Raw genomic sequence first — 13603 nt, 5'->3', positions numbered from 1 at the left:
AGACTCATCAAAACCCATCTTTTCTGAGAGATGCCTTTGGCACTCCCTGCTTGTCTTTTTACCCCACCACAACAAAGTCTAAGTACAGTACATGTGCATTCAATAATCACGTGTTCCTCCATTTACACTGCAGCCACTCCCCTCTCCTTCCTCTGCTCTAAGAGTCTCTTTGCTGACTGCAAGCCCCTTGGGGTAGGGACCTCTCCTCTTCAGCTATAAAATGTCATGCACATCACGGGTGCTGTATAAATACAGTGAAAATTATAATGTGTGGAAAAGGCTTTTTATTTACTCCTTTCCCTTTTGCTGTTTCATTGATTTAACCCCTCCTCCTATCTGCTAATAGTTGCGGAGGAGAAAACAGATACCCTCCCATGTCCGTGCTGTGGTCCTGACCCTGTTGTGCCCTCTGGCAGGGCTACTTTTCAGCAAAGGAAAAATGCTAGCCTCCCACGTCATGCCTTGTCTTGCCCTGAGTTCTGTAAGTCAGTAATGCATCATGTGAAATTCTCCTCATTTTTGTCTCTCCTGAACTTCCAACTGGTGGGTTTTGTTGTGTGACTCTGAGCTCTGCTATTCGGGGAGAAGGAAAAAACGGCCACTTTCTCCCTTCTTCATGCCATCGTCATTTTCCATCAGCCTCCCTTATGTTCCCTCCCCACCCCTACCTTAGTTCCCTTTTCCCTGGATTGAAGATTCTCCCAGCGTTTTAGCTTTTCCTTGTGGACAAGATGCTCCAGGCTACGGATCCTTTGGCTTGCCCTTTTCTGCCCTTTTCGCAGGATGTGCTGGATACAGATGCTGTTCTGGGCAAATAGATTGTGTGGGCTGCAGGCAGAAGTCCAAAAGGGTAGCTGCTCCCTGAACCTGTCTGCACACCTGCCAGCCCTGGCTTTCTCCCAGCCTCCCCTTGGCTGGGGACTGTCTTTTAAATACATTATGCGCCTCTCTTTCCTTCCTGCCTCACATCCCACCAGATGAGAATAATGCCAGTGTATTTACGGAAGACTTGACCTGCTCCCAGCACTTTGGCACACCATGTCTCATTGCGCCCCATGGAGGTGGGCAAGTCTCCATTATTTCCATCAGCGCAGGAGGGAGGCGCACCGGGAGGCTGTGGTGGAAGAAAACCTCACCGTGGGGCAGAGGTGATTGGAGTTCCCTTGGAGGGCTGGACTCTGCCTTGGAGTCCTTTGGTCTCTCGCCCTCCAGGCTGCTGTTCCTGTTTTTTTTTTTTGGGGGGGGGGTTGGTTGGTTGGTGGGCAGCACAAATCATTCCTCATTTCCTGCCTTTGAAATATCTTTCACAATTCCCTACCTGTCCCTGCTGGGTTCCAGTCTTGATTGGAATCTCGAGTCTCCAATGCACTGCAGATTTACTGTGAATCAGTCAATCAAGCAACATTTATGGCTATGGATATGCACCCCTCCAGTGCACATCCTTGCGCAACCACAAGCACATGGAATCTGTGTTATCTGCTACATTGGTTACACTGCATATTGTGTCTGTGCCACAGAGGCACCTGCCAGAATTTCAGTACTAGTGTCCTGTGTGCAGGTGCGCATTCCCTGCTTTTGGAGACCAAGAAGCGCCTATTGCCAGCAATGTCATGCTTGCTAGAGGATGTTTGTCTAGTGGGAGGCTGTGGCACCCTGGAATGGCAGAAGGGGCTCATCCAGTGGCAGAGCTAGAGGAGGAGTGGCATGGTAAGTACTGCAGGTGCCGCAGCGTGTCGTGTAAGCGGCCCCTCTCACTTGTCGTCAGAGCCATCTTGGGCAGCCATGTTTCACAGGATGTTTGGCGCCTGCAGTACTTACCGCGCCACCCCTCCCATAGCTACGCCACTGCCCTTTTCTTCTTATTGTATGTATATTGCGGTCTCAATGTGCATGGCACTTTATACACTGGGTGAGAAATCAGGTCTCTGCCCAAGCTGCTGTGCTAACTGGGGTGAGATTTGTCTTCCTGTCTGCATTTTTCCTCTGCCTCTGTAAGGACACTGAAGCTGAGGGCCCAGTGCTTCCCTGGTCAGCTCATGCATCCTTCTCTCTCCCAATCTCCACTTGGCCTGCTCTCTTTCTGTGTCTTTTAAAACTTACACTGGATTCTGAAACTGTTGAGCATGATCCCAGCGGGAAGCATGTGATTATTGCAGGTCATTGGGCCCCTCTCAGTCTTCTCTTGAGCCTCTCCAAAGAAGGAGTTTCCCCAGCAGCTCTAGGCCAAGTATCGGAGGGTGTCAGAACTTGGAGCGTAAAGGCCAGCAGGTAACTTGAGGCTCTGGGATGCAGTTAAGTCCCTGGGGGTTCCCATCACAGCCCCTGATCTCAAGGACACTCAAGCCAAGATACAGGCAAAGCGGTTGGTTGGTTCCTAATGAGTTGTTTTGTTTTGTTGTTTTATTGCTTTTATGATATATTGCATCTTTAAAACTCGCTTTGAGCCTCCTCAAGTCCTTTGGGAGCGAGGCAGGAATAGAAACCTTTTTTTAAATAAATAAGAAGGTGTTATATTTCCCTGTACTGTTTCACACTGGAGAGGAATGGGGGAACCTTTTGGCATAAGGAAAGGCCTTTCATCATCAGGGAGGGCTCCAGCCTGCCCCTTGAAATGTTAGCAAGTGCTTCTATGTTAAAAAGACTTGTCCAGGATGAAGTTACATTTCATGCAGGCAAGGGAATTTGGACAGGTGTGAGGCTTTCAAACTTAAGAATTGCTCCCCACATGCACTCAGAGGTAGTCCAGTCCCAGGAACTCGTGCTCTGTACGCATCATCAGTGTACAAATTAGACCTCAGGCCCTTCTTCTGCCTTTCCTCCTACCTTCTGCTTGTTGCTGTTATGAGTAGTAATTCTGGTAATATGCTTGGTGGGCATGGAGCTCCTTCCGTTCAGGGTGTGGGTGTAATTTATGTGACTGCTGTGGCTTCATACATCTTAATCCAGAAGGGGCTGCGATGATGATCTTGTTTCACCTACACAACTCCAGGCAGAAAAATTTCCCCGCTGTTCTGTGCATTGAGACTATTAAACCTTAATGACTCAAAAGGTGAACTGCTGAGCACAAGAGCAGTTTGCTCCTCAGGTGGATCAATGCGAGGTGTCAGGAAGGGCTGCTTTGCTAGGAAAGACAGCCCATAATGTCTTGGCATGTTGCAAGAAGTGCTAGAAGCGGGCACAGCAGTGCTCTCTCACACACACACAGCTTTCTGGTGCAGAGGCAGGACGTGGCAGTCTCAGTGAAGGGAGTGAGGGCCCAATCCTATCTAACTTTCCAGCACCGGTGCAGCTTCTAGGCAAGGGAACAAATGTTCCCTTACCTTGTGGAGGCCTCCATAACTACCCTCCCACCATAGGATGCAGCGCATCCCATTGGCATGGTATGATGTCCATCTTGGGGGCAGAGTCAAGGGGTGCTGTGTCTGCTATGCAGGCCCACCCAGTCTCTCCCTGGCCAGCGCAAAGAATGGGGAGCCATGAAAAGGGGTTTGTTGACCTTTTTAATTTAGTCGCGTTTTTTACATTCATCTGAGGGGCCCTGTTTCCTCGCAGGAACCCTGGGGCATCCCCCGTACAGTTTCAGTTACAGTCCATACCACTCCCTGAAAAAGTGGTGGTCAGTTACCCCACGGATCCCCTCTCCAGTAATCCTCACCAGGAATTGTGCCGGATACGCTGGATTCCCTACGGGAAAGTTCATGCGCCAGGGTAGTCTCCCTGGAACGAGCAGGGTCGGGATTGTGTTCTCCTCTCCTCCTTGCTCCCCTAGGTAAGTGGAGTCAGTCTTGAGGTGCTCATGGGGTCCTCCACTGTTGGGGTTCTCCCAAAGCCCTGGGGAAACTCACCCCTCACTGAGCCATAGTCCCTGGCCTTGGCAGGTCTCTGGCTGCCTCCTGGCTGTATCTGCCTCCAAGCTCCTAGAGGCTGTGCCGTTCCCAGCTCCTTCTTCCTGGAGCTCAGGAAGATGCCTCTTCCCTCTTTGGCTGCCTCCTCCCCTCTTATCCTCTTGGGCAGCCCTTCTGGCCCCACCTGGGTCTGAGATGTCATGAGATCTCAAGTCCTCTTTCTGCAGGCCCCACCCTTCCTTTTAAAAGGGGTAGCTGCACCTGGGCTGCCATGTCTCTGAGGAGGCCCCTGCCCCACCCAATGAGTGAGTGGGCTGGATGTAGTGATGGCCCAGGAGCCTTACCCTCTCTGGCTGGCTCCTTGTCTTCCCAGGGCATTCCCCTGAGGGTTCTCTGGGGCTGGGCTCCCCCTCCTTCAGCTCACCCCCCTTTGTCCTCCTTTATCCCTGCTGTGGATAGCTGCCCAGGGTGAGTCCCAGGGTGATGCATGGCTACACCAGGGCTGGAAAGTTGGATAGGATTGGGCCCTGAAACAGCAACTATGGATCCAATCCTATCCAATTTTCCAGTGCCGATGTAGCCATGCCAGTGGGGCGTGCACTGCATCCTGTGGTGGGGAGGCAGTCACAGAGGCCTTCTCAAGGTATGGGAACATTTATTCCCTTACCTCGAGGCTGCATTATAGCTACACCAGTACTGGTTGGATAGGACTGAGCCCTCACTCTCGTTTTAAAACCAAGATTGTCAGCCTTTTAAAATAATTTTAGGTGGTTTAATTCAGATTTAATTCAGGTTTTTTTGCTATTTGTTGGGTATTTGTTGGGTTGTTTTTAGCCTGCTTTTTGCTCTTGTTGGGTTCCCAAAAAGAGGTTAACATTTCAAGCAGACATACAAAATGACATTGCCATTTAAGCAAGCAATAAAACATTAAATCTAAAATGCCTGTCTGAAAAAAACAGGTCTTAAGAACCTGCTGAGAAGGTGTGGGCTCCTGAGTCTGCTGCACATTGCTGGGAAATGGAATCCAGAGTTTTGGGGTCACCACTGAAAAGGCCCAGTTGGCAGGGATCACCAGCCTAATGGGTGATGGAATTGCCAGAAGGTTCTCTTATCCATCAGTCTTAGTGGTGAAGGTTCCTTATAATATTGATTCAACTGCAACTTGTAATTATAATTAAATAGGAAAAAAGACAATGCAAAATTTTTAAAAATGTGTTAAGTGTTAGCACTGAACTGAATTAATTTTTTAATTTGCTTTAATTTTTAATGCCTTTTTACTGAAATACATTATTGTCTTACCAAAACTTAAATATTGCCGGTCTGGAGTACTGAAAAAGCTGTGAGATTTCTGACAGGCTATTAGACAAATTTCCCACTCATCGTTAGAAAGAGGGACTGTCTTTCATATTTCCTTTTTATTTTCTTTCACAATAACGCATGAAGCCAGAATAGCTTCAAAAGATTAAAATAGACGTGTTCCCTTAACCAATGGCTTGCCAATTGAAGCTCTCCCATACTCATTCGTTCATATTTGCCTCCCTGCTCAGCACAGTTCTGTAATTTAGAGCACAATCCTAAGGAAGTGCTTGGTGTCCACACCACCATAAGGAAGTGCTCAGAGTGTCATGTTTACCATTACTCCAGAGTTGGGGAAGCTGGCGCAAGGATGTGCACCAGCCTCCTCGCACCATATCCCCACCAGGCTCAGGTAAATTCGCGCCGGCCTATGGAGGCCAGCGGGGGTTTGGGGTTGGGGAGGGTGTTAAGGGTAAGGGGAGGGCAGACGGCAGGTGGGCCAGTGGCCTGACCAGGCCTGGGAGAAGGATGGGACCGGTCTCTGGCACTTAGGTTGGATCCTAACCAAAATGGATTGCTGCTCAGCTTAAAATATGAAAAACCCCAGAAAACTGGCAGATGGCAAATTTGCAGACCAAAAGGAAGTAGTCCTTCATATAGTGCACACTGTGGAACTCATTGCCAATGGAAGGTTTTGCAATAAAGAAAGTGCACAGACATTGGGTTCTCTGCAACTCAATAGAGTTGTTATAAACACAATATTTGTTTATGACTGAGAGCAGTGAGCTATGTGCAGCAAGAAGCAAATTCCTTGCTTTAACAAAGGAGTTTTAGAAGTTTCAAGCGAAAGTTGATTCAATTTGTTTAGGCCTGAATTGAAACAATGGTTTCCTGTTCCACTACAGGTGTTAACAAAGCTGGGTGATGATTGTGTAATCACCAAAATAGTAGTCAGCTGTCTTGGTCTATGTTTCCCATGAACCCCCCAGTCTGCCATGGGAATGCGGGGGCAAGGCATCAGCTGTCAGCAGAGCAAATCTTTGCAAAGTGCTGATGTCATTACTGGGTGCCTTCAGCTCTGGGGAGCCTGATAGCGCCACAACTGTGGCAGGAAGCACAGCTGATGGCAGTGAGCTGGGGAGAGGGCTGAGCTCCTGTATCTGTTTCCCAGGTGGGCTGGAAGAAGGGGGCAAGAGGGAAGGCAGTGGAAGGAGGCAGGTCAGCAATGGGGAGGGGTGTGAAGAGATGTGAAGGATGGAAGAAGGGGAGGAACAAGGGAAAGCAGTGGGAAAGGAAGAGGAGAGAGGGAGGGATGGTGGAATAGATGAGGAAGGTAGGAGACGTGGCAGCAGGAGGAAAGCCAGAGGAAGAGGTGGGGAGAGAGAGAGAAGTGAGTCTAAAACAGCAGCTTCCAGGAAGCAGATGGGGCCCAGGGGCATGTATTGATTGCTTACAGCCAGAGACTCAAGAGCTCTTGGGACACAGGCCCACCCTAGGTCAGGCTCTGGGGATGACGACTCCTTGGGGGTAAGAGGACCCCATAGTCTGAGAGCCCAGTCGTCTCCTGAGTGGGTTGGGCTCTCCAATCCCCGCACTGCCCATTCCTGGGTGTTGGAAGATGAGCCTCTACCTGAGGAGTTGGAGACTAGATCTTGTTGGACTAAGGCAGGGGTGCCCAAACCCCGACCCTGGGGCCACTTGTGGCCCTCAAGGCCTCTCAATGCGGCCCTCAGGGAGTCCCCAGACTCCAATGAGCCTCTGGCCCTCTGGAGATTTGTTGGAGCCCACACTTGCCCGACGCAACTGCTCTCAGCTTGAGGGAGACTGTTTGACCTCTCTCGTGAGCTGTGCTCCACTGCTTGTTGTTTCACGTCTATGATGCAGTAGCGGCAGCAAAGGACAGGCCAGCCTTGCTTTGTGCAAGGCCTTTTATAGGCCTGGAGCTATTGCAAGACCTTCATTCATTTATATAAGTTCATCTTTAATAAATTTATTCAAATTTTAAATGTAAATTAATTCTTTTTTCCCCCGGCCCCCAACACAGTGTCTGAGAGACAATGTGGCCCTCCTCCCACGGACTACCAGAGTGGGCAGAGAATGGACCACCCACTGCCGCAACCAGCTGCATTGTTAATACTTTCTTGTGGCCCATGGGGAGGCACTTGCTTGGCAAGAGGCTGGAAGTGATCAAAGACTATCTCTTTATTTTTTCCTGAGACTATACAGATTACTTCCTAGGGTCTCACAAACCATCTGTGGTCCAAGAACCACAGGTTGGGAACCAGTGAACTTGAGTGAAGAAACCTGGCGGGTTTGCCTGATAGATGCCCTTTATTTGTCCCCTGTTCCTGCATCCCCACCCTATATTTGTTGAGTGAACTCTAACCCAGTATGCAGCTTCCACTGAGAGTGGAATCTTTGTGCTCCTAGCACGCACCCAGGGTTGGACCCAGGACCAGTGGGGCCCAATGCAGGGCTTCTGCTCACCAGGCAACCACAGCCAGCCAGATACTTGTGGTACTGTGCGCAAAGCATGTCACCCTGAAGTAGTTGGCGTTGACATAATGTCACTGCCAGCTACTTCCGGGAGACCCATTTTCAGGCCAAAGAGTCCCAGGTGCATTCAAGCAAGTCCACACTCTGCTAGCTGCGCTACCCTCCCAGCCTGCCAGATGCTGGTTGCAGTGGGAGATCCGGCCACCACCCCAGTGTGGGGGCCCGCCAAAAAGCAGGGCCAAATGTCATGGCATAGGCCACATTACCCTAAGGCCAGCCCTGCATGCACCAACCCCTTTGATGTGGAGCTGCCCCCCCCCCCCGGAGATAAAAGAGAGATGTTAATCTCTTAGAAATGGAGGGCTATACTTTTATTTGAAGCAACTAAAATAGCAGGAAGTGGTGCGCGCACTTTTGAGTTGTCCGGAACATTTCTTCAGGCTCAGTGTTATAAGTGAAAAAAGAGGGTGGGGACCGAGTAAGTCCAAGTAGGGAACGATGGAAGAGCCCCAGTGCCTGCAGTCTGCAACATGGCTAAGATGGAGCACAGGAGACTTGATGCAGACTTGATTAGACTCGCTTCCGCCAGGCACAAGGCAGGTTTCAGTGTGCACCGGGGCTCCTGGGAGAAAGAGACAAAATTGGCTGTTCTTCCATTATCTGAAAACTACTGCTGTTATTTCCTGAAGATTATTTTTCAAATGCTGCGATTTTTTTTTTCAAAATTGCTGCTATTGTGACTGGTCGCTGGGCTTACCTTGTACGCGTTTATGCTTTGCAAAGAATTGCTATACTTTGGAGCTTCTCCATTTGGCCCTGCTGCTTTCTCCTATACCTGTGTGTGTGCATGTACAAACACACATGAACACATCACCTACCAAGTGAGGATAGCACTTCATGCATCTGCTGAAGTAGACCCTAGGAGATGTACTGGAAGGATGGTCATGGAAATGCCTTGTTTCCTTCTACCCGAGGCATCTGCCTCATTTGGCCTCATGGATGGGTTGGTCCTATGCAACAGAATACCTGGCTATGTTTCTGGAGTTTTATAAATCTTCCTCTTACCTCTGGCTACGGAGGCTTAAGATTCAGCATGGGGACTGGCTATTACCTTGATAGGTTGCTTGCATACCTTTGGTGTTCCAGTAGTGGAGCTCAGAGGTGGGTCTCTAGTCTGATCCATCATGGAAATTATTAAGCTCTTGCCTTTAACCTGCTTGCTGGTTCTGGAGTGTTCCATGTTCAGACACTGTCCAGAAAGTCTGCCAGTAATGGTGCAGTCTTGTGGCACCTTCCCCACCTTGGTGGGGCCTGAGAAAGTGGGGGGATGTGGCCATGTGATGAGGCAAGTTGGGGCAGGCTTTGGTTGCCATGGAGGGTGGCAGGCAGGCTGCAGAAGTGTGCTGTTGAACAGCACCTGTCGTTGGAGTGAGGCTTGTGCAGGAGAAAGAACTGTGCCCTCTGTTCTGGGAAGGGAGCAGGGCGCTATCTGGATATTGTTCACACATTAAACTACTCAGGTGAATGCATGAGCATTGCAATTACTGTTCATCTGTCCCTAGGTATTCACACATTCAGTGCAGGTAAAATCTGTGTACAGTTGCACAGAAATGTGAACCTCAAATCAGTGTGATTGATTATATATGGGCAGGAGGTCTGGTCTAGAGGGTAGAGCCTCCGCCTGCCTGAAGATAACATCCACAAGGTCGCCAGTTCGAGGCCACCGGCACCGTGCGACCTTGGAGCAGCTGACAAGCTGAAGCTGAGCAATTCCATCTGCTCTGAGCGTGGGAGGATGGAGGCCAGAATGTGAAGCCAGATCGGAATGAAACATCTTGAATGTAGTAGTTCTTGAAAGAAAGAACCTTCTTTGAAATTGTAAAAATCCCTATTTAAATAGGGATTTAGATAAAGCCTGCCTATGTAAACCGCCTTGAATAAAGTCTTGAATAAAGACCAAGAAAGGCGGTATATAAATACCTGTTGTTGTTGTTGTTGTTGTTGTTGTTGTTATATTAGTTTCTGGGCCATTATTACCGCTAGTTAAAAAATTTGCTGTTGGTCAACTGGGTCAAAGTGATCACTTACCTCTATCCTGCCATCCTTTTCTTACCGCTTGGCCAGCAGAGCCAGTCCTCAAACTCCAGTCAAACCCCTGAGGTTCATCACCTTTATTAGCTCGTAACGAAGGTGTTATAGGTAAATTGTCATCCCTTCTCAGATCAGAGTATTTTCTTTTTAAAAGATCCAAATTACAGCTTTCCTTATCCACAAATGACTTGGTTTATAATTACAAACTTTTAACAGATGAGCTGCTAACTTCTCTACAGACCATAACGTTAACTAAGAACACCAAACCAACCTGTGCTGGTCGGAACTCTTCAGATAACTCAATCTACCTTCTGAAAGCGGAGGTCATAAAGTTTACCAAAATTTAGGGAAACGGGGCAAGGATTTACTAGTAAGGTATCTCGAGCTACAATGACAGTTGCATACGGTGGTTGCTCAAGCACAACAGAAATTAAATTTAGCTGGGTAGGATGCCATGCGTAGAAATGGGAACTTGTGTTCCGCCAACTGGACCTGGGTAGAGACATTTTATACCTGGGAACAGCATCCTATGTGGACAGTCCTTGTATGTGTGTCACATGTCATGTGTGAACAGGGCTTTTGCCTTCCCTGACGTTCTACTCCTGTGCTTCTAAATACAGCAGAAATGGCAAAACAGACACTCTCTAGTCTCCTGTTCTCTTCCTAAGGAAAACAGAACCATGAGGCCAACTGAGGTGCTTGCCTCAGGTAGCAGACTGGTGGGGGACGCCCACCTCCACTCCCCCGCTCACTTCCACTGCTCCTTCCTCTCCTGCTCTGTGGACTGGGAACTTTGTGCTGCTTGGGGAAGTGGGAGTGTGCAGCATTACAAGGCAACTTCCTTTGGCACGTGCCTCCCTTCCGCTCCTCCCTGGCCTCTTTTTCTTTTCTTGCTTGTCACCCCTCCCTTTCCTCCCTCCCTTCCTTTCCCTCATTTGCTCCCCCCTCACCCACTTTCCTCATTACCATTCTTGTCTGTCATCCACACTCTTCTCACTGGCTTCCTTCCATGCAGCACCACCGGGGAGTCTTCCCCTAGCAAGCCAGGTATCCTTACTCATAGTTGTGGCCTGCCTGGCCGCCTCTGCTGGGAAGAGGGGGGACTGGGTGCAGGGACCCCTGTATTTGTGTTTTTGGGCATGCACCCCCCAACTTGCACTGCTTCAGCTCCGCCTTATACTTGGCGCAGAAGTGGGGCTGCTTAATTGTTCTAAGCCACACAGAAAGAGGCGCCCAGGTAGTAAATTGCAGGGTTAGAGCTGGGCTGGGCTGGACTGGCTACTGAGCAGCGGGCCCAGGACAAAGGTTTTTAAGTGCTGTCAGAGGAGCCCTGCCAGGCGTGCTTTGCTGCAGCCTCGTGGGTTCAAGAGCTGCGTGGAAAGGAGCCACAGAGGTCGGGCAGCTCAAGTTGAAACGTTGTTTTGACACAGGCAGGTTGGAAAAGATTCAGAGCAGAACTGTGAGGGGGATGACGGGGAGCCGACAAAGGAACTCTTATCAGGAACAGCGGAAGGAGTGTTCAGCTGAAGATGTGTTCAGCCTTGAGCAAGGGAGATGGTCAGTCTCAGTCTGCTCTGTTCTCCAGGCAGAGGTGCAGCATGTCCATGTGCAAGGTCAGGCAGCCGCCTGAGGCGCCGTTGACCCCGAGGCAGAGTGGCAGGCACAGATCTGGTCTGTGGGGCAGAATCCCTCATGAATTGGAGCTGTGCAAGAGGGCAGGAATTCTGCACAGGGCACAGAGTGAGGGCCAGAGTGAGAGCTGAGCCCTTTCCCAGTTGCACCCCCCACCCTGGTCTTTTTTTTACTTTTGCTCCCGCTGGGACTTCATCACTGGAAGTGACCCCCTCACCTCTCTACTTTAAAGCACAATTGTTAAAAATCTGGGCCAAGCTACACATGACATTTAGTGTGTCATTAGCCCTAATGGGTGAATCTTTTCTTCAACAGCACATTGCATGGGGGGGGCACCTGATCTGGACCGGACTGCTGCATTGGGGGGGGCACCTGATCTGGATCAGACTTCTGCATGGGGGGGAGGGGTCTGGGGTCCGTTCTGTCTTATGTGGTTCAGTCTGGATTAGGCCCTCCTGTGGCTAACCTTTGCCAATGGTAACTCTCCTTCTGCAACAAATAGCAACTGTTGGGAAAAGGGGGACTGTTCCAGATCAGGACAAAGATGGGTGCAAAGAGTTAGCACCCTCCCTTGACAGCTGCTATTGACTAAAGAAAGCATACGTTTCTCCTCCAGGCTAATGACGCTTGAAGTTTGGTGGGCACAGGTGGGAGGGTCCCCTTTTGGACTTTGGACCCACCTTGGATGGTGCCACTGAGCGTAGCAGGGAGAGAGCTGCACTGTAGGGAAAGAGGGGTTTAGATTCGTTAGGTACTGGGGAACGTTTTGGGACAAGCGGGGCCTGTACAAGAAGGATGTGCTTCACTTGAACCAGAATGGAACCAGTCTGCTGGTGCATAACATTAAAAAGGTGGCAGAGCAGCTTTTAAACTGATCCCTGGGGGAAGGCCAACAGGAGCCGAGGGGCATCCAGTTCGGGACTCCTCATCCCTATGGGACGAGGATGGGGAGGTAAGAGAACAACAAGGTAAAGGCAGAGTAGGAGAAGAAATTGGGAATGGTAGCGTGATGGGATGTGATAGACAGTTTGGCACAATGAGAGAATTCAGGGATAAAGGAGCGAATAAGCAGCCCATCCTGAGGCATTCTATGTACAAGTGCTTTTATGCAAATGCCCAAAGTCTCCGAGCAAAGTTGGGAGAACTGGAATGTCTCGTGACAAGGGAAAACATTGACATAGTGGGCATAACGGAAACCTGGTGGAATGTGGAGAATCAGTGGGATACCACAATCCCGGGCTATAAACTCTACAGGAGGGGCGGGTTGGAGGTGGGTTGGCCATTTATGTTAAGGAAGGGATAGAATCCAGCAAAGTAGAGATTGAAGGTGGGTCCGATTCCATAGAATCTCTATGGGTTAAATTACCAGGCCTAAGGAGTGATGTAATACTGGGGGTGTACTGTCGTCCTCCAGACCAGAAACCGGAAGGGGACCTTGAAATGAGGGAACAGATCAGGGAGGTGACAAGGACGGACAGGGTTGTAATCATGGGGGACTTCAATTATCCTCATATTGACTGGGTCAATTTGTGTTCTGGTCACTAAAAGGAGACCGGATTCCTAAATGACTGTGCCTTAGAGCAGCTAGTCATGGAGCCCACCAGAGGACAGGTGACTCTGGATTTAATATTGTTAGTCCTCTAACTCAGGACCTGGTTAGAGATGTAAATGTTACTGAGCCATTGGGGAACAGTGATCATGCTGTGATCTGTTTCGACATGTACGTCGGGGGAAGAATACCGGGCAAATCTCTCACAAAAACCCTTGACTTCCGACAAACTGATTTCCCTCAAATGAGGAGGCTGGTTAGAAGGAGGTTGAAAGGGAAGGTAAAAAGAGTCCAATCTCTACAGAGAGCATGGAGGTTGCTCAAATCAACCCAGTGGATTTGTATACCGCAAAGGAAGAGGTATAGAGGCCCAACAGAAGTGTATACCGCAAAATGTATACCACAAAGGAAGAAGAGCTCGACTAAGTCCAGGAGGGTGCCCGCATGGCTTACCAGCCAAGTTAGAGAGCCCGTAAAGGGCAAGGAAGCTTCCTTCCATAAATGGAAGTCTTGCCCTAATAAAAAGGAACATAAATTGTGGCAAAAGAAATGTAAGAAGGTGATACGGGAGAACAAGAGAGACTATGAGGGACACATGGCCAGCTTATTATTAATAATTATTATTATTATTAAAATAAATAAATTATTATTAAAATTATTAAAATAAAAAACACATGGCCACTTATTATTAAGG

Source organism: Tiliqua scincoides, chromosome 11 (genome assembly GCF_035046505.1).
Source record: "Tiliqua scincoides isolate rTilSci1 chromosome 11, rTilSci1.hap2, whole genome shotgun sequence".
NCBI lineage: Eukaryota > Metazoa > Chordata > Lepidosauria > Squamata > Scincidae > Tiliqua > Tiliqua scincoides.
The sequence above is the reverse complement of the archived record's forward strand: the minus strand, read 5'-3'. Positions refer to the sequence as shown.